This window comes from Xenopus laevis, chromosome 2S, assembly GCF_017654675.1.
Source record: "Xenopus laevis strain J_2021 chromosome 2S, Xenopus_laevis_v10.1, whole genome shotgun sequence".
Taxonomy (NCBI): Eukaryota; Metazoa; Chordata; class Amphibia; order Anura; family Pipidae; genus Xenopus; species Xenopus laevis.
Genome location: NC_054374.1, coordinates 112992513 through 113012930, shown reverse-complemented (window position 1 = coordinate 113012930; position 20418 = coordinate 112992513). Strand labels below are relative to the sequence as shown.

Below are 20418 nucleotides of genomic sequence, written 5' to 3'. Positions count from 1 at the left end.
GGACCTGCGAAAATGGCCACATACCCTAAGTACCTTCTCAAGCATGTCACCCAACCCTTGGTAGCTCTTGAGGAAGCGCTGTACCACAAGGTTGAGGACATGTGCAAAGCAAGGCACGTGGGTCAGGTGGCCTAGGCGGATGGCGGCCAGCAGGTTGCGACCATTGTCGCAAACAATGTTCCCTGCTTGGAGCTTGCGGGGAGTGAACCACCTCTGCACCTGAGTCTGGAAGGCGGCCATGAGCTCAGGTGCAGTATGACTCCTCTCGTCCAGGGAGAGGAGTTGCAGCACAGCCTGACATCACTTGTGCTGCACTGAAGCGTAACTACGGGTACGCTTCAGGGGTGGCTCATCCATAGCCGCAGAGGAGGAGGAGGAGGAAGTGGGCATGTGGGGTTTGCCCTGAACCCCACGGGGAGGCACCTGTAGCAGGAGGGGAGCGCCCCTGCTTGCACCCTCCCCAGCACTCATCAGGGTGACCCAGTGCGCAGTGTAAGAAATGTACCTCCCCTGCCCATGCCTGCTGGTCCACGTGTCAGTGGTGCAGTGCACTCTGCCACCTACAGCATGATCCAGCGACAGGGACACATTCTCCACCACCTGCTGGTGGAGAGCAGGGACGGCCTTCCTGGCAAAATAATGGCGGCTGGGGATCCGCCAGTTAGGGGCAGCGCAAGCCATCAGCTGTTGAAAGGGGGCTGCTTCAACTAACTGATAGGGCAGCAGCTGCACTGCCAGAAGTTTTGCCAGGCAGCCATTGAGCCTCTGCACTTGGGGGTGGCTGGGGGAGAGAGGCGTCTTCCGGCCGAGGAACTGAGGGAGGGAAACCTGGCGTGACAGGGGCCGCATTGAGGAGGCTGCAGAAGAGGCTGAGCTACACAGTGGCCGCCTCCGACTGTGAGCCTCAGAATCCTCTTCCCTTGCGGCAGGGTCTGGGGAGCTAGCACCTCTTCCCTGAGGAATGGAAGGAGGAGGACGGGAAGCACCACTGCCCCCTGGTGCCCTGCCACTTTGGTGCTGCTCCCACGTCATCCTGTGATGACGTTTCATATGGGAACTTAAAGCCGATGTTCCCATATGTGACCCTGCCTGCCCCCTTCGAACCTTCTGCCGGCAGAGCTGGAACACTGCTACCGTCTGGTCCTCTGCCTGGCACGTAAAAAATGCCCCAACTGCTGAAGTGCGGGCCACTGCCTTGCCTGCTGTGGAGGGCTGGGGATGGTCCCCACCCATATGCCCAGAGGCTTTGGACCGAGGTGCAGTGCTGCCCTGTTGCCTGCCCCCCCTAACAGAGGTTGGTAGAGCCGGCTCTTCATCCTCCTCATCATCAACAACACACAGTTCCCTCCCTGAACTGCTGCTGTTATCCTCCTGAGCCAGCTCCCAGGGTCCGTCCCTGTCATCATCCTCACCCAGACCCTGCCTCATACATGGCATCAAGTCCCACATCAAGCATGCTGGTGTCTGACCCCACACCAGCAGCCTGCTGCCCTGCCATTAGGGGACCCTGCCCAATATCCCCTACTGGTGATGTGGGCTGTGCCATGACCACCTCCTCCTCCTCATCAGACATGAATGCCCCCCCCATTCCTGCCTGATCATCAAAAAGATCCTGGGTGTCTGGGCCCAAGTCCACCTCAGGATCAAATAGGAGGGATGGAGTGTCCCCCAGTCCTGAGCTAGCAGGTGATGCCACTTCCTGCTGCTCACTGGTGCCCGCTGCAGACGAGGTAGCCTGGGTCAGCCAGTCTACCACCGCCTCTGCCTGCTGCGAGCGTATGGGTCGCGAAGCAGCGGCAAAAAAATCGGGCACAGTCCTGCGTGGACCAGTTGCCCCGCTGCTGCAACCCACAGCCACCTGCTGCTGTGGCAGAAGCTGCTGCTGCTGCGGCTGCTGCGTTGGCAGCAGCTGTTGCTGCTTTACAGTGCCCGGACTGGGCATAGTACGTGGGCTAGGCTGTTGTGGGGTTGGATGCCCACAGCCAGCACCACGGCCTCTTCCTCTTCCTCTGCCTCCCCTCCCTATCCCACCACCCAGACCCCTCCCCCCCTCCCACGGCCCGTCATATTGGGCAAACTAAACTTAAAAAAAATAAAATAAGGGGGGGTGTGGATACTTCGGGGAAGGAAAGGAGAAAACAATAAAAACCCTCAACTAAATCCCCTCAGCACAAGTGTACCCACAAGGGATACACACACAGACAATCACAGATAGTTAGCCCTAAAAAGGGCTATTGTGGGGTGAGCAGGCAAGCAGAAGAGGGAAAACAGTAAACTGAAATCCACAACCTCCACTTGCACTGACTCAGAAAAAAAAAAGCTCTCTAAACTAACTCCACTAGCTAAATCGAACACCAATCTCTCTCTCAAACCTGCTCTCTCTAACCTACCAAAAACGCACTGAGTAATGGCCGCCTCTACACCTCCTTATATAGACAGTGGGAAGGCTCAAATGTGATTGGCTGCTTGTCCGTTTGTCGCGCGGCGAACTCGGCGCGCGCGACGAACTCGACGCGCGGCGAATTTCTATTGCAGTTTCGTGAAAAAATTCGCCTATGGCGAAACGCGCAAATTCGCCGCAAATTCACCATAGGCAAATTTTTTCGCTCATCACTATCCACAACCTTTGTATTCTGAATTTTCTGAAAACCCCTTATAACCCCCTTATAAGTCTATGATGCATAATTGTTGGTGCCTTCTGAGTTGTCATGGAGCATTGTTGAGCATTTTTACAGATGATAGCAGCAGGCAAAACACCCCAAATCTATTGTGTTTAATTAGCCCTAGTGTTCTGTGATTGTGATCTGGACCTTAACAATCAAGAATACTTGCTTTGCCTGCATTGCTATACACTGTGCTGTAACATTTATCAAATTATTTCTTCCTACATAGCTGAAGTCCAATCCCAGTGGGCAAGAAGAGAAAGAAGCTAATGATCAGCTCCTGAAATCCACTGAAATCCAAAGCATGCGGTCACAAGGGGTTGCAGCCTACGAGAAAAAGATTATGCTACTGCTGAAGCATTTCTAAATTTTGTGTTGGAGGTAAACAAATTTTTTTTGAACACTTTTGAGATTACCTTAAGGGAGGATAAAAGAGAGGTGTGTGTGTGTAAAATTGTAAATCTATTTTACTGTTACCCTGCACTGGTAAAAATTGTGTGTCTGCTGCAGTTGAAATAGGCTGCAGTTTAGTTATAGGTAGTACAACAAGTTTTGTTATTAGGAAGATAAACAGGTGAAATACATGTTTTCTCTATAAGTGTGAATATATTTCTCATTTTAAACAGTACATTTGTTGGCAAATACTAGTTTATTTTTCGGGCCAACAGATTTAAACTTCAAATGTAAAAATGAAATTTGCTTTATATTGGTGTTAAAAGAGAGTGTAAAATCACAAAGGACGTGTCAACCTAAAAAACATTTTTTTCCTAATAATAGAAAACACAGTTCTAAGTTCTGTGCACTATACATTCATTACACATTTTCTATGTTTTGTAAGTTGTTTGTATATTCTACTGAAATCAGAATTTGTCTTTCCTTTTCTATTCTCTGCCCAGGTGAATCTGGCTTTTGAAACAAAGTAACAAAAGCCAACAGATTGACAGAGCTGTCTTGCTGGAGGAGACTTTTACAACGTTAAGGGCAGAGACATGTGGTCTTCTTCAGGCGACTAATCTCCCAGAATTTCTTTCCAGCGGGATGGCACTCGGAGAGCTTAGTTTTCCTAAGTTGCCTGAAGTTTCCTCGTGAGGCAACTTTGGGCGACTTCAGAAAGTGAAGCCCTCCAAATGCCATTCCACCAGCAATTTAGATTCTAGACGGTGGGAGGGCAGTTTGGGTAGTCGCCCGAAGACTAAATCTCCCGAATCTCCACGTGTGTTACTTAACAAATTGTAACAGTTCAGAGTCTGCACCTGGATCACTGAGCTGGAAGACTGAAACCAGAGACAAAAACATTAAAATTTAAACTGAAAGGGGAACTCCACAAAAACATAACTTAAGTTTTTTTGAAAAGTAAACATAATTTCAAGCAACTTTGCAATATACATCAATTAAAAAATATGCAAACTTTTCATGATTTTTTTATTGGTTTGGAACAGTTCCCTAAGCTTAGACCCCTGCTCTCCTGCTGATCTGTCTGACTACTTTGCTGAGCTGGCTGACTATTGTTACTTTGTATCAGCAGCCATCTGTCCTTACCTGCATCCTCCATACCCCACAATTCCTTGCACATGTGATTTCAATAAGGAACAGAACATCACAGTGTAATGCATTGTGGGTTATGTAGTTCCTGCATGCTGTCTGTAAGCTGTGGAGAAGTTGTTACAATTTGTAACATTAGTATTTAGTCCCTCCTTCCCTGACAGGATTTCAAATGATGCAGAAAGAGAAGAACTGTTAAACAGCTGGATTTCAGCATAGAAAATGGCGTTTATTCATACTTTTTGAAGAAACCGGTAACTGCAATTAATATATTAGGGGTTTCTGTGTTATGTGGGCCTCTTTATCAAATTTTGGTTTGGAAGCCAGAGTTCCCCTTTAATGTTTGGAAATATGATAAAAAATGGAAAACCATTGAAAAAAGTCTAAAACAATTTCTGGTGAACTATATAAAAGCAACTGAACTGTGCAGAACAAGTGTTTGAAAGGTAGATTAAAAGAGGAAATGCTACATTTTAAAGTAATAATTTTCTTCTGTGCGCTGGCATTAAATGGGTTAATACCAATGTATAATGAAAATGATTACTTTAAAATTACTGTTTTTCCTTTTTTAATCCAGTGATTAAACGTGATTAAGACGTGCATATGGGATGCAGAGATTCGGGAGGTGCGGGCTGAATGCTACATCAGCTAAGGTGAACCTGGGAAAGCCATCACTGATCTCAAAGCTGCCTCCAAACTAAAGAGCGATAACTCTAATGCTTTCTACAAAGTGAGCAACATCTACTACCAGCTGGGGGATCACGAGATGTCCCTTAGGTAAGAATATTTTGCATCTGACACAATATTTGTGGGTAAATTACTGTTCTACTGTTTCTCAGATTGGTAAACCAGAGTTTTTTCTGCAGTTGACCTATCTGACATAGTAACATAGTAAGTTAGGTTGAAAAAAGACACACGTCTATCAAGTTCAACCTTTTAACTTTTTTAACTGGCAGTTGATCCAGAGGAAGGCAAAAAAACCCATCTGAAGTCTCTCCAATTTGCCTCAGAGGGAGAAAATAATTCTTTCCTGACTCCAAAATGGCAATCAGACTAGTCCCTGGATCAACTTATATTATGAGCTATCTCCCATAACCCTGTATTCTCTCATTTGCTAAAAAGCCATCAAACCCCTTCTTAAAGCTATCTAATGTATCAGCCTGTACCACTGATTTAGGGAGAGAATTCCACATCTTCACGGCTCTCACTGTAAAAAAACCCTTCCGACTATTTATGTGGAACCTCTTTTCTTCTAATCTTAATGGGTGACCTTGTGTCAGCTGGAAAGACCTACTGGTAAATAAAGCATTAGAGAGATTATTATATGATCCCCTTATATATTTATACATAGTTATCATATCACTCTTTAAACTCCTCTTCTCCAGCGTGAACATCCCCAATTTGGCCAGTCTTTCCTCATAGCTAAGATTTTCCATACCTTTTACCAGCTTAGTTGCCCTTCTCTGGACCCTCTCTAATACAATAATGTCCTGTTTGAGAGATGGGGACCAAAACTGTACGGCATATTCTAGATGGGGCCTTACCAGTGCTCTATACAGTGGAAGAATGACCCCCTCCTCCCGTGAATCTATTCCCCTTTTAATACAGCTCAATACCTTATTTGCCCTTGATGCTGCTGACTGTCATTGCTTGCTACAGGCAAGTTTATCATCTACAAGGACTCCAAGGTCCTTTTCCATAATGGCTTTGCCTAGTGTAGTCCCATTAAGGGTATAATCTGAGTTAGTTGCTGAAAGATTTCCGTGGGTTACAATATTTGAGCGTAAATACTTGATAAATTCCAGGAGATATTTGCCTATAGCTCTGGAACAGCCCTGACATGTCTAGTAGATATAAATTTGGTTGCCTCCCATAAAATCCAGGAGGGTTGGAAGTTCTGCCTTTGCTAGACTGGTTGTCTTTTCTTCGATGTGTACGATTGAAATTATGACCTCTCTACACTTTTTTACTTTGTACATCAGATTTGACACCAGTAATTATTCTGGGTTAAAGCCTGCCTGTTTGTGCTTCCATCAGGGACTGTACAGTTTTTCATACCTGGAGACCAGGTAGTGTCCAGATGCAGCTATAATACACAAAACTTCCCAGGGCTGAGAACAGGTGATCTTTAAAGTAGCAGTATACTCACTTATTCAACATGAGTATAATAGCTAGGGCTTGTGCAGGAGATATTGTTTGCCTATTGTTTTAACCATGAAACGTCTATATTTTTTAGTTTTTTAAGCTAAATAAGCCAAATAGGAAGTCGAAAACTACTCCATGGGTTTTTCCTTAGGAGGTAGATAATCTGATGCTAACAAAATAGACAAAACATAGGAAGAAGGGAAGGGACTGTATACTGGTAATATCATTTTCTACCTTACAAGACCAAACATGGAGTTTCTTCAGTTTCTCTTTTTAGCTCAAAAAATAACAAAAGCATATACTTGTCATTTGTTTGAATCTCATGTTTAGCACAAAAAAAAGGACATATTCTGCCCCTTAAAGTATTGAATTCAACACAAAGTTGTATTTGGTAGGAGAAGGAAGCAAATAGAGATCTGCTACACCCCCTCAGGCAAATATAGATTTTTAAATAGATCCCATACCTGTATTTTATAATAAAATATTCTATAATCTATTATCAGGAATACTTGGGATTTGGCATTTTCCGTATAAGGGTTATTTCCATAATTTGGATCACCATACCATAAATCCTACTAAATTAACATTTAAACATTAAATACACCAAAATAGGACTGTTTTGCCTCCCATATGGATTCATGCAGTTTTATTATTAAAGAAAAAAAATAAAAATAATATATATATATATATATATATATATATATATATATATATATATATATATATATATATATATATATATATATATATATATATTCATTACCATTTATTTGCTTAAAATGGACTCTATAGGAGAAGGCCATGCCTCGCACTGGCAATTTTTGCAGTGAATAACAAACTTATGGCTGTATATTCATTCTAATAGTGAAATCCGGGAGTGCCTGAAGCTGGATCCAGATCACAAAGATTGTTTTTCACATTATAAGCAAGTAAAGAAACTTAACAAGCAGATTCAAGCAGCCGAGGAACTCATCCATGAAGGACGGTAAGAAATTTTCTTTTAATGTTCTATGAAGAAGTTAACTTGATTATATTTAGCATACATTCTTTATCATTTACATAATGTAATCAGCAAGACAATGCTCTGTTGTTTGAGTAACAAAAGAACAATAAAATGTAAAAAAATTGCCCATTGTTCTTGAGAAGAACAGAGGATCATTTTTTTTTCAGTGGCAATCACCAGTGTAGTGGGTTTATTTGTTTTTTTTTTATATTTCAAAATCTTCACCTGTCCTAGTAATATTTTCTTTTTCCCCCAAGTAACCATTTAAAATGCATCTGACCTACAATGCTTGTTACTGTGCAGCAACTCTTAATTGTTAGTACTCATGATGAATAGTGAGTCCGAAATGCGTCAGGCAGTGAAAAAATATTTTTTATTGGAAGTACAGTCTGTATTTTTCTGATCTTGAATCTCATAACATTATTGAGACCTGCACTCCTATACAAACAGCACTGACATAATACAGAGGGGACTTGACTCTGCGGCAAGGTTGGAGCGGTATAATTTCAAGTTTATGCTCATTCTCACATTCCCTTGGGTCTTATTAGTTGTAATTCCCTGCTTCAATTGCTGCTGTAGTTAGGATGAACAGTCCAAAAATCGTCTCCACGTTGTACATTACCACTGTGGAGCTGGGAAAAGTAGAACTGCCTCATGACACTATGATTATAAGATGAAGTTAAAGGGATTCTGGCATGGGAAAATATTATTTTTTTCAAAACGCATCCGTTATTAGTGCTGCGCCAGCAGAATTCTGCACTAAAATCCATTTCCAATAGCAAACAGCTTTTTTTTTATATGAAATCTTACATGAGGCTAGACATATTGTCAGTTTCCCAGTTTCCTCCAGTCATGTGACTTGTGCTCTGATAAACTTCAGTCACTCTTTACTGCTGTAAAGTGGAGTGATATCACCTCTCCCCCTCCCCCAGCAGCCTAACAACAGAACAATGGGAAGGTAACCAGATAACAGCTCCCTAACAAAAGATAACAGTTGCCTGGTAGATCTAAGAACAGCACTCAATAGTAAAATCCAGGTCCCACTGCGACACATTCAGTTACATTGAGTAGGAGAAACAACAGCCTGCCAGAAAGCAGTTCCATCCTAAATTGCTGGCTTTTTCTGAAAGCACATGACCAGGCAAAATGACCTGAGATGGCTGCCTACACACTATATTACAACTAAAAAAATATACTTGCTGGTTCAAGAATAAAATGTTATATTGTAGAGTGAATTATTTGCAGTGTAAACAGTGTAATTTAGAAATAAAAACGACATCATAAAAATCATGACCAGATCCCTTTAAGTACGAAGTTAAACGAGAATTTGAAGTAATGTTTTGCTTTACATGCAGTTATGAGGATGCTCTCCCTAAATATGAAGGCATTTTAAAAACAGAGCCAAATGTCCCATATTATTCAGCACTTGTCCAGGAGTGGAGCTGCCATTGTTATTCTAAGGTAAGTTTCATTGATATTTAAGAGACAATATAATAAATCTTTAATTGAAACGTGAGCAGCTTTATGTTTCGTGAAAAATCTTCACATTGAAATAAATAGTTACTATTTTATATTTTATTTGATATTGGGCAGAAAATAGTGAGTATATCTAAATAGCAAGTGGCTAAACGTGGCAATCATGACTAATCTTTTCAGAAAATTTTGTAATTTTCAGCATCACCTTAACTCCATCTGCTGTAAATGAGCTGCTTGACCAGCGATAACTTGTCAAATCTGATGTTGACAAAATGCATGGAATTGTTTTCTGTGCCTTTACTGTTAGGCAGACATGCAGCTCACAACATAGGAAACTGAAACATTTGCTTGTCTTGTAACCTACAGCAGATAATAATAATGTAATCTTGTTGGCAGCAAAGTGAATTTGGCACTCAACATTTCTATCTGTATTCTCTAATGAGTGTCTCATTATGCATATAAAATGCTTCTCTTAGGAAGTTGTTGCTGTTTATTATGGGTGACTTTCTTGCGGTGGCTATATGAAGCAACAAAGTCTTTGTGACCCCAAGTAAATGCTTTACAAGACACCCCTTTACCAAAGACTTCATTTAAGATGGCCATGGCAAGGTCGCCAAACGAGCAGATCTTAACGCGATATGCCCACTAACGGCTGGGCGTTATCGGATTACAATACTACGAAACCTCCAAATTACAGAAAGTCTCTCACAGGCTCCATTTTATCCAAATAATCCACATTTTAAAAACTGATTTCCCTTTTCTCTGTAATATTAAAACAGTATCTTGTACTTGATCTCAACTGAGATATAATTCATCTTTATTGGAAGCAAAACCAGTCTATTGGGTTTATTTAACATTTACTGTACATTATTTTCTAGTAATATGAAGATCCAAATTATGGAAAGATCCCTTATCCGGAAAACCCTAGGTCTCGAGTATTCTGGGTAGCAGATCCCATTCCTATATAGGGTTTCTTATATATACTAAATGCACGTGCCTTGTGTGTCTGTTCGATTTCTTCTTCCACAGGTTTCACTGTACTCAATTCAGTGAGACATTGTCTGAGGATAGCCAACTGTGATGGACATGAACTTTCCTTTAAAATAAAAATAGCTTGCATTCAATACTTGCATTAAATTCACTTTGTTCAAAGATCAATACATCAACTGACAGATATAGCATCATGTAAATACAAGCGTTCTCTAGAGACAAATCCTGAATTATATTATCGGTTGCATTATAAATGTCAGCCGTGTTAAAAAAAAATTCTTTAGAAACAGTCAATGTTTAAGAAAACAAATATTGACAAGCTTATGGTGTTGCAGGTTGGGGTGTTTAGCAATATTAGAGGGGCTGAATAATAAACACTTGGCAGATTTGCTCCTGGGTAGTAACTCATAGCAACCAATCGGTGAGTAGATTTTTTACAGAAAGCTGCAGGGTGAACACTGAAAGCAATCATCTGATTGGTTGCCATGGATTACTGCCCAGGAATAAATGAGCCTCATGATAAAATCAACTCGGCAAAAGTACGGATTTGCCTCATACCCTGTATTGTAGAGGGGTCGGCCATCATGTTTGCAAAAGAAACTGTTGGCTAGTGTGATGGGCATATTCTCAATATCGTTGTGCCTGAGCTTTAGCAAGGGTGCAGGGACTTGCCCTAAGTGCGGAGTGCTCTCTTTTTCTCATGACCAGAAACTGCCAGGCATGATCAGCCAAGATGCTAAGAAAAATAAGTTGGAGCAGCTGCAAAGATGACATTAATACAGATTTTTATCTCTGCACTGCCTTAATAAATGAGCCCTGTAAATAAATGAATGTGCCACTCAGACAAGCCAGAGTGAATTATAGTCCATGGTTTCTATGTATATTTTAATATGATGTGCTTTGAAAGTTGCCTGTAACAAGTTAGGTGTGCCACCAGAGACCTGATCATTACTGTTCTAGGAAAAGGTTAAACCTTATAGCCTGCTAAATATGGTAATTTGAAAGATGTCTTATTGACATTTGAATTTTAAGCTGATTGATTCTCGTTAGCAAAATTGTGACTGGCTTACTCTTGGGGATTTGTGTGCGTAATGCCAAATCCGATTTGAGCAAAATAGATCTTTATTTGGCTGCCAGCGTTTTTTTTTTTCCTTCTTCAGCTTTAACTCGTGTTATGTATAATATACAGTATATGCAATTCCTAAGCTGACACATTTCTTTTTCCAAAAAAGACCAGCAAGACAAGTGTGTTACTGGTCTTGCTGGTCTTTTTTGGAAATGTCGAATTGATTTACCATGCACCCGAGGAATACTAAGGGATAAATTAAGAGATAAACTGAAGAAGGCGAAGGGGACATTTGATACTGGATCTGTAGTAAACGAGGAAGAACACATTGAATAGTATTTATTTAGTGACTGGTAGCTATTACACATAGCATTAGGGCAGGGGCACACGGGCAGATTCGGGGAGATTAAGTCGCCTGGCGACTAATCGCCTCTTCTTCATGGCGACAATCTCCCCGAACTGCCTTCCGCCTGCTAAAATTATATATATATATATATATATATATATATATATATATATATACTTCAAGAAGAAAGACCAGCAACACCAGGATTTCTGTGTATCAAAGCAAAAGTGTATTCAAATAATGCATGAATAGCCGACGTGACGTTTCGGTCCACGCAGGGACCTTCCTCATGGCATGCCATGAGGAAGGTCCCTGCGTGGACCGAAACGTCACGTCGGCTATTCATGCATTATTTGAATACACTTTTGCTTTGATACACAGAAATCCTGGTGTTGCTGGTCTTTCTTGAAGTATTCGCATTTCTTACCTTGCACCCAGGTAACACGACGTCAGCAGGGTGCTGCCCTAGTGAGGATATATATATATATATATATATATATATATATATATATATATATATATATATATATATATATATATATATATAGAAAAAACGATATTGGAACGCACTCCATGAGAGGGTCAAAGCCTGGGTGCCAGTTGAGTATAGATAATAAGTATTTTGCCGAATAACAGCACTCCAAGGAAGTAAATAACGCCAAGAAAGATTAGGAATATGCCAGGTTTATTAGTTCCAACGTTTCGGCATGTTGGAGCCGAAACGTTGGAACTAATAAACCTGGCATATTCCTAATCTTTCTTGGCGTTATTTACTTCCTTGGAGTGCTGTTATTCGGCGAAATATATATATATATATATATATATATATATATATATATATTTCTATTGGTTTGTGGACACTCCATTTTGATATAGGCCACTATGTAACAACACAGGATACATCCCGCTTGAGTTCTCTAGTGTTTTCAGGATTGATAGATTTATATTGCTATTTTGTGTCTTGTTTGAACTTTATATGTAATCATGAATTGTTTGTATATGGAGTATATTTAACATTTTTTATATTTGTCAGTTTTATGTATTTACAGTAATACATAAAACTGTGGTCTATTAATTAGAACAATGATTACACGTCCGTGTCCATTCTACGGTTTCCCGCCAAAAAGTAGATTTAAGGCATGTTCACTGTTTTGTTAGCACTTTGAGAAAGGACTTGGATTGGGCCGAAATGTCAGTCTGAGCTCTTAAATAAAATTTGTTTCTTAATTTCAATATTATGTAGGGAGTGATATTCTGAGACAAATTGCAATTGGTTATCAAGTTTTATAGTTTTTTACAGCGGCTCTTAAATTTGCAGTTTCAGCAATCTGGTTGCTAGTGTCCAAATTACCCTAGCAACCATGCATAGATTTGACTGGAATATGAATAGAAAAGGTCTGAGTGGAGAGAAGAGTAAAAGAGATTTAAAAAGTAGCAATAACAATACATTTGTAGCCTTGCAGAACATTTGTTTTTTTAGATGGGTCAGTGACCCCAATTTGAAAGCTGGAAAGAGTCAGAAGAAGAAGGCTACCACCTCAGGTCTTGAGGTCCTTCACAATCGAAGCAACCCCCTCCTTCCCCATCACATTCCTTGTAGTCTTTGTTGTAACTTTGAGAGTGCAGATGTTTCAGGCGAGTCTGGGCCAATCAGGTTTTTTTCCTGGTATCCCAGTTTACTAATGTAGGTGCAGTATTCTGTACATCCCACCATAGTTAAATAAAGACCTGTAGAGATAAGTTAATCAATACAAGGCAAGTTACATGATAATAATACAAAATGTAGACTATTTTGATCCCTCCTGCAGGACATAGCTACTGATTACTCAGTGGGTAAATAAATTGTCAGCAACATGTAAAAGTGTTTAGAATAAGTGCCAGATAACTGTCTGCCATATATATGTGATTTTCTCATTAATGGGGCGCTGAAAAGAACCCACTTATAGCTGGCGGCTCCATGTCTCCCAGCAATGTTGACACTGATGTGTGTTTATTATGTTGTTCCACTTTAAAGAAAAAAAAAATCTGTGAACTTGGTGGAACTTAGATTAGTTGAGACCTTTTTATTGTATTCTTATTAATGGAAAGTAATGTTTCCGATTCATGAATTCATGTCAGACGTCAGGACAGATTTGCACTCCCCTGTCAAGTGTCTAAGTAATATAAATTGGTTGGCACCTCCTGCTGTCTAGCTGGGAAACGGCACAAAAGACAAATGTAACACTTGCTGAGAGAGAACATCTGCTTGGAAATCATCTGAAATCGTCCTGCACCTAGAATAGAAGTCAGTGACAGGGTGGAAAGGGGCTGCTTGTATATGAGATCTCAAGCAGACGTCTCTGAGGCCTTCATGTTCCCTTGTTCCTTTCTGGCATTAAAGGCTTACTCTTAGCACGGGGAAGCACATTTATCAAGGGTCCAATTTCTAATTCATGAACGTTTTTTAAAACTCTCAGAAACTCCCATAAATTCGAAATTCGGCTAATCGAAATGTATTAATAAAATTGAATTTTTCCAATTCGGACGAATTTAAACAACCCGTAAAACTCAAATCGAATTTGAACCGAATTTGATCAATCACGATCAATCGAATGTCAGGAAGGCTGCAAACATTGATCCCTCTCCCATTGACTTAAACAGCAATTCGGCAGGTTTTAGGTGGCGAATACTCAAATTTGAATTCTTAATGGGCCAGACTATGATAAATCTTGACTCGACTCGAGTTTGGATAACTCCCTAGTCGAATTTGACAGTTTTGACCATAAAAAAATTCAAAATTTGAAGTCAGATTTTCAATTCGACCCTTAATAAATCTGCCCCTTAATATGTTGAAGCCAGTGACAATCCGATAATACTTCAAGTTTTCTTGCTGTTATTGTGGAATCCCAGAAGTTTCCCCGGTTTCCAATGATGCTGCCCTACAATATTCATCCTTTGCATATTTGCACACGTCTTATACTTGGGAAGGTCTCGTTCACTAGGCAGAGTTATTTCTGCTGGTCAATCAGAGAAAATTTTCTCCATTCATCTCTCTGTTCATGTGGAAACTGGGTGAATCTGTTGTCACTGTCTGATTAGCCTCCCCAATGTCCAACTGATTTGCATCTGGAACAGCCAGACACCCATTTTTATCTCTGAAAAAGATCAATGTGGAAATTAAAAGTTCACTGTATTTCCATCTGATTAGACATATTCAGTTTGCATGTCACAATGCCTAATGCAACCATGCCCTGTGTGGGAGCCAATATTGTAGCCATTTTGTTCTGTTTCCACAATAACAACTGGGTTTAAGGCCAAGATCAGATGATGTTCAGACCTGCGTTAAGCACATTTAGCAGTTGTTCCCTTGATAAATCTGACTGATCAAGCAGTTAATGTTTCCAGCTAGGTTAAAAAAACAAAGCCTGACACTAATTTATGAATGGATTGGTCATTTATATGCCACAATATTGTTACTACCCTGTTAATAACACAGTGTTTTGTTCTGGACAGCTATTCGAGATTATGAAACTGCTCAGCAGAACAATGAAAATGACAAACAGATACGAGAAGGCCTGGATAAAGCACAGAAGCTCTTGAAGCAATCGCAAAAACGGGATTACTACAAAATTCTTGGAGTTAAGAAGTACACTCCTTTTTATTGTATTATACACACTATTTCTATAAATTAGCCATTACATAACATAATTGGGCCACATAATGATACGCCTGCACTGTAATGCCTTTCTGTTTGTTGTAAGAACAGAGATAAAATCTGAAATAAGGAAATTCAAACATTGCATTATACAGTTCTAAAATAGGAGCAATGTGCCTTTAAACGTTCACCTTATACTGCTTTACTAAAAACTTCCCTGGACACTTTGCTAGTAGCAGCCATTAGTACACTCCCAGGCTGTACCTGACGCATTCTAACCAATCCCTGTTTGATGTGCAGTTAATAGAAAACGACTTGCTTGTTAAACAAATAGGCAACTCCAATAAAGATGCCAATAAATGAGGTGCCAACATTTTATTTGCCTACATGGCAAGGGTAAATTTTAAACATTCTTTATGTCCACTTTCAATTATATATTTTAAGTATTTTAAAATTCTAACAGCTGCCTGTAATGAAACCCAGGGATTCTGCTCAGCATGGACAAAGATAAGAAATGTATCCACTAAGGGGCAGATTTGCCTAGAGTCGAATATCGAGGGTTTATTAACCCTCGATATTCGACTGTCGAATGTAAATCCTTCGACTTCGAATATCGACTTCGACAACGATTAAATCCTTTGAATCGTTCGATTCGAAGGATTTTAATCCATCGATCGAACGATTTTTCTTCGACCTAAAAATTGTTACATGGCACCTCGGTAGGTTTTAGGTGGCGAACTAGGGGGTCGAAGTTTTTTTTAAAGAGACAGTACTTCGACTATCGAATAGTCTAACGATTTTTAGTTTGAATCGTTCGATTCAAAGTCTTAGTCGAAGGTCGAAGTAGCCAATCCGATGGTCGAAGTAGCCAAAAAAAAAAACATTCGAAATTTGAAGTTTTTTTATTCTATTCCTTCACTCGAGCTAAGTAAATGGGCCCCTTAATCAGCGCCGGATTTCAATGTGGGGCGCCCCTAGGCCCCTAGCGCCCACCTCACCTCCCCTTCCCAGCGCGCCGGCGAAAAAAACGCCGGCGCAGCTGCTGAAATTGAATGGGGACGCACGCGTCCCCATAGTGCGGCTGGGCGGCATGCCGCCCCTATTTTTTTGCCGCCCTAGGCCCGGGCCTATGCGGCCTTCACGCAAATCCGGGCCTGCCCTTAATGTATCAATTTAGATCAGTTAAAGAGTCAGCGACCCCCCCCCCTCTTCCCAGAGCTGCTTTAGAAGGTGAAAAATAAAATTTTACATTTCAATATTGAAAAACAGTAATTTGGAAAACTCTTTATTTCTGGCGAACAATCTAAAACCAACTGAAGTGAAAAAAGTATTTGAAGGTGAACAACCCTTTTAAATGCACTGCCAGTCTGTAGGGAAACTTGTGACTGGAGAAGACCCCACGCTGGCACCAGACATAGTTATATTCCAGATTGCCTGCTGATCCATTCACCTTTACTTTATTTATATGTACATATTCTAGAGAACACACTGCTAAAATGCAAAGTAATTCATGTTATCTTTCTGTGATACACAGGAATGCCAAGAAGCAAGAAATAATAAAAGCCTACAGAAAGCTGGCACAACAGTGGCACCTGGATAACTTCCAAGACGAAGGAGAAAAAAAGAAAGCAGAAAAGAAATTTATTGACATTGCATCTGCCAAGGAAGTCTTAACTGATCCAGGTTATTTTATTGCTTCACTATTACACTATTCTTGTAGAAAGCAAATTAACAACCATTGGTCACATGACATGATCAAACAATAACTGCCTGATATTGTCCTGCAAGGTCCAAGTGATCACTTGAAAGACAATATTGGGTGCAACTGAAAGGCCAACCCCTGAATTTGCTGTCATGTTCTGTGCCAGTGCCCCAATGATTTGCAGCTTTAACCTGTGATGATTTAAAATCAGCCCCAATTCCCTGAATGTATCCGACTGCAGCACTGTGCACCCCACATTTCCTCCTCTCTTCCCACTAGCATGGGAGGGGGCAATAGGTTAGTATTCAAGGACAGAAGCAATTTTGCTTTTATTTTTCTATAGGCTCCAGTGGGAAAGTGTCAGTTTTAGGTTTTGTGTGGATTAAAAAAAAAAAAGTTGAAGGAAAATGTCAAATTACAGAACCATATAAATTAATATATAATAATTAAGAGAAATTGCCTACAGGTTGCAATTGTAAGCTAGCCTGTATAGTTTTCTCTATACATCTGTTGAATTGAGCAGGGAAACTACACTAACCAGGGTCGGACTGGGCCGACGGGACACTGGGAAAAAACCTGATGGGCCACGCCATCCCAGACCCGCCACATGCACTTCCTTCTCACCTCCCGGAAGCGCAAGCGAAAGTTATGCGGGGTTGCATATAAGTCAATGGGAGAAGTCCTGACTATATCTTGATCGGCACTGGGTTTCATGCAAAAATCCAAAGATTTTGTGGTTTTCGGGCAAAAATCCAAGTTTTCATGAGGAAAATGCGAAAAATGTGTACAATCCGAAATCTTTCCACAAATGTTTCAGGGTTTTTCCCACACAGGAAATTTTCAGGAAAATGTAGTGCGGATTGGGTCAGTTTTGGTCAGTGGAGTAGTTTTCGGAAAATAATGAGATAAATTTGACTTTGATAAAAAAGTCTTTATAATATAGCAAGCATGGTATCTTTCCTGGCACTGTAAAGGCTGATGCGCAGCTGAAAAAATGATTCGATGGAGATTTCTCCTGCCAGTTTATCTGCAGAGCAGGTTATGACTCCTGAATTGCTACACTTAGGAGGTTTTTTATCAGAGTCCGAATTTATCTCAATATTTTCTGAAAAAAACTCAGACCAAATCTGCACAGGTTTTTTGGGCTTATTTATTAATACACTTTCAGGGAAAAAAATTTGCGGGAAAAAAATCATAAAAAAATCAGATTTTCACGATTTTTTCTGATTTTACACCCGAAAACTCAGAATTTCGCCTGAAAACTTCGGGGTATTGCCAAAAATCCAGCGCACAACAGAAAATCTTTGGGACTTCTCCCATTGACTTATATGCAACCTCGACAGTTTTGAGATGCCAGATTTTCAGATTCTGACTTTTCCATCCTCGGTTTAATACATTTTTGATTTTTGCATTCGGAGTTTAGTAAATAACCCCCTTAATGTCTAATAAACATGTTTTGTCTCCATAAAGGAAACCTGCTCTACTACTGACCACTGAGCACAGCTGCATGGTTCAGGTTTCATATTGTATAGTCATACAGCCCAATCCAAAAAAGCTCTCATTCATTATAATTGCAGCCCCCGACAGAGCAAAGTGTAAAGCAAATTATGCTCAGTGGGAGGCGGTGACTTCAACAGCAAGAAACAGTGAGAATAAAGTACATTGTCTGTTTGTAAGAGCAAGTTGGGCCCTTTGCATCAACTGTGGGTTCCTACTTTTACTCCTGCAAGTTCTTGTATTATGTTAACGCTGGCATGTAGTAATGAGCGAATATGTCCCAGTTCACTTTACCAAGAAATCAGCGAAACTCCGCAAAAATTAGCAAAACGGCGAAAAAATTCGCGAAACACATTGAAATCAATGGGCTTCAAAATTATTTTGACGCACAACAGTTTTGACACAAGCGACAATCTTTCTGTGCGCGGTTCTTTGGTCCAAATGCATTAAAGTTAATGGGCATCCGAATAATTTTGACGTGCGACAATTCTGACGAGCGTCAATTTTTTTTGTCGCAGCAGTTTCTTGAAAACATTTGCCGTCTGCGAAATCCGAAATTTGCCGCAAATCCATGCCTTGAACATTTGCACTTGTTAATTCTTCCATTAGTTCCGTTTTGTTCTTAGTCTTCATCAATGGAAGATTTCTTTTTTCTATTTGCAGTCGGTCATGGTGTTTGGTATTCTATGGATTTAAATGAATACATGTATTTTAGTTACACCTTCCCAATCCTCATTATTTTCATGCCTTTCTATATTTACATTGTCTGTTCCTGTAGAAAAGAGGGGTCGATTTGATGACGGTGAAGATCCTCTTGACCCTGAAAGCCAACAAGGCACAGGGAGGCCTCATTTCCATCACGGCTGGAACCAGTGGCAAGGATTCAATCCATTCGGCTCCGGAGGATCTTTCAGCTTCAAATTCAACTAGACAAATATGACTTCACGCACCTTGGGAAGATTTGTATGCGCCGTACTGGAACTAAAGTGATCAGCTCCAGCTATAGACGGACACAGAGCAGCTCGCCTGGATGCAGTGACATGAAGCAAAACATTTCTGTGACTTTGAAAAGACAGATTGAATTACTGTACCTACCGACTGTGTTCTTCATTTTAACTTTCAGTGTTCCTCAACGGATAAATGCAAAGTATTTTTTCTCTCCTGTAGTCTCGGGAGGATTTTCTGTGCAGTGCAAAAAGCTCAACCTGTGCCGTACGGAGAATGGTACTGAATTGTATTGATGCCACAAAAAAAGGCAGTGCCAAGGCCTGAACAGTATATTCAAACAGAAATATATATGTAAATTAAACTATTTTTCAAACCTGATGCATTAGGAGTGGGTTCATCGAAAGAGGATTGTGCTATAAAGGTGAATTTGGGCAGAAAGCATTGATCATTCTGATAATATTGAAGGTGCGACTTATCTGCTTCACACTTCATTCACACTACAGACTGTTGGATCCGTTCCAGAAGCACTGAAATCACATCTTGCTTCAACGTTAATTTGCACCATTTCATGATAGCATGTTATGTTTCATGGTACAAAAACATTAGATAATGGAATTTCAAAAGAAACGAGATCCCAGCAGCCTCATGGGTTGGCTCATGTGACCTAACATGTATGGTTTGTTTGTGTTCACCGTGAATCCTACGATGCCAGGGGGCGGCCCTTATTTATTTATTTTTTTTAAATGGCAGTTTTCTATTTATGATTACCCAATGGCACATACTACTAAAAAAGAATAAATTGTTTATTTACATGGAACAGGGTTTTACACATGATAAATTTTATGCAATAATATTTTTGTTCGGGGGTATAGTTTTCCTTTAATACATTAACATTCAAGGTGTCAAAATGGCAGAACAGAACAGAATCTCCGATCTAAGGGGCACATTTATTATGTTGTTTAAAATGAAATTCACCGAAAAAAATAAATGGCGACGGGGTGTGTCATGTTATGCCATGCGAACATTAGATTTGACGCCATTGTTTTAATTGCTTCTAGTGAGAAAAAACACGCAAAAATATTATACCGTTTTTTAACACCGTAAATCATGCTAATGTGTGGTGTATTATATGTTTTTATTTTAACAGCTTAATAAATATGCCCACTATGTTGGAATTTGCATACACAGTTTAAAATAGTATATACTTATGAAATAGACTCGTTTCTGATTGGGAACATAATGCTTAAAATAAATCTATAGATTCCAAACAAGCAATGTTTTCTATGGCCCCACAAGAGAGTCATTTTCCATATATGATTTCATTCCTGTTCTGTGGAGCTTAGTAGAAAACAGCTCATGCCAGGGAGTGGAATCAAATCTGCTCATTCTAAACTAACCCACCGATT

The 20418-nt window shown here is 40.2% G+C and overlaps 1 pseudogene; it reads left to right on the top strand.

Annotated features, from left to right (window-relative positions):
- LOC108708979 overlaps positions 1–19693 on the top strand; it is a 31929-nt pseudogene extending 12236 nt beyond the window's left edge.
- The last annotated feature ends 725 nt before the right edge of the window (positions 19694–20418 follow it).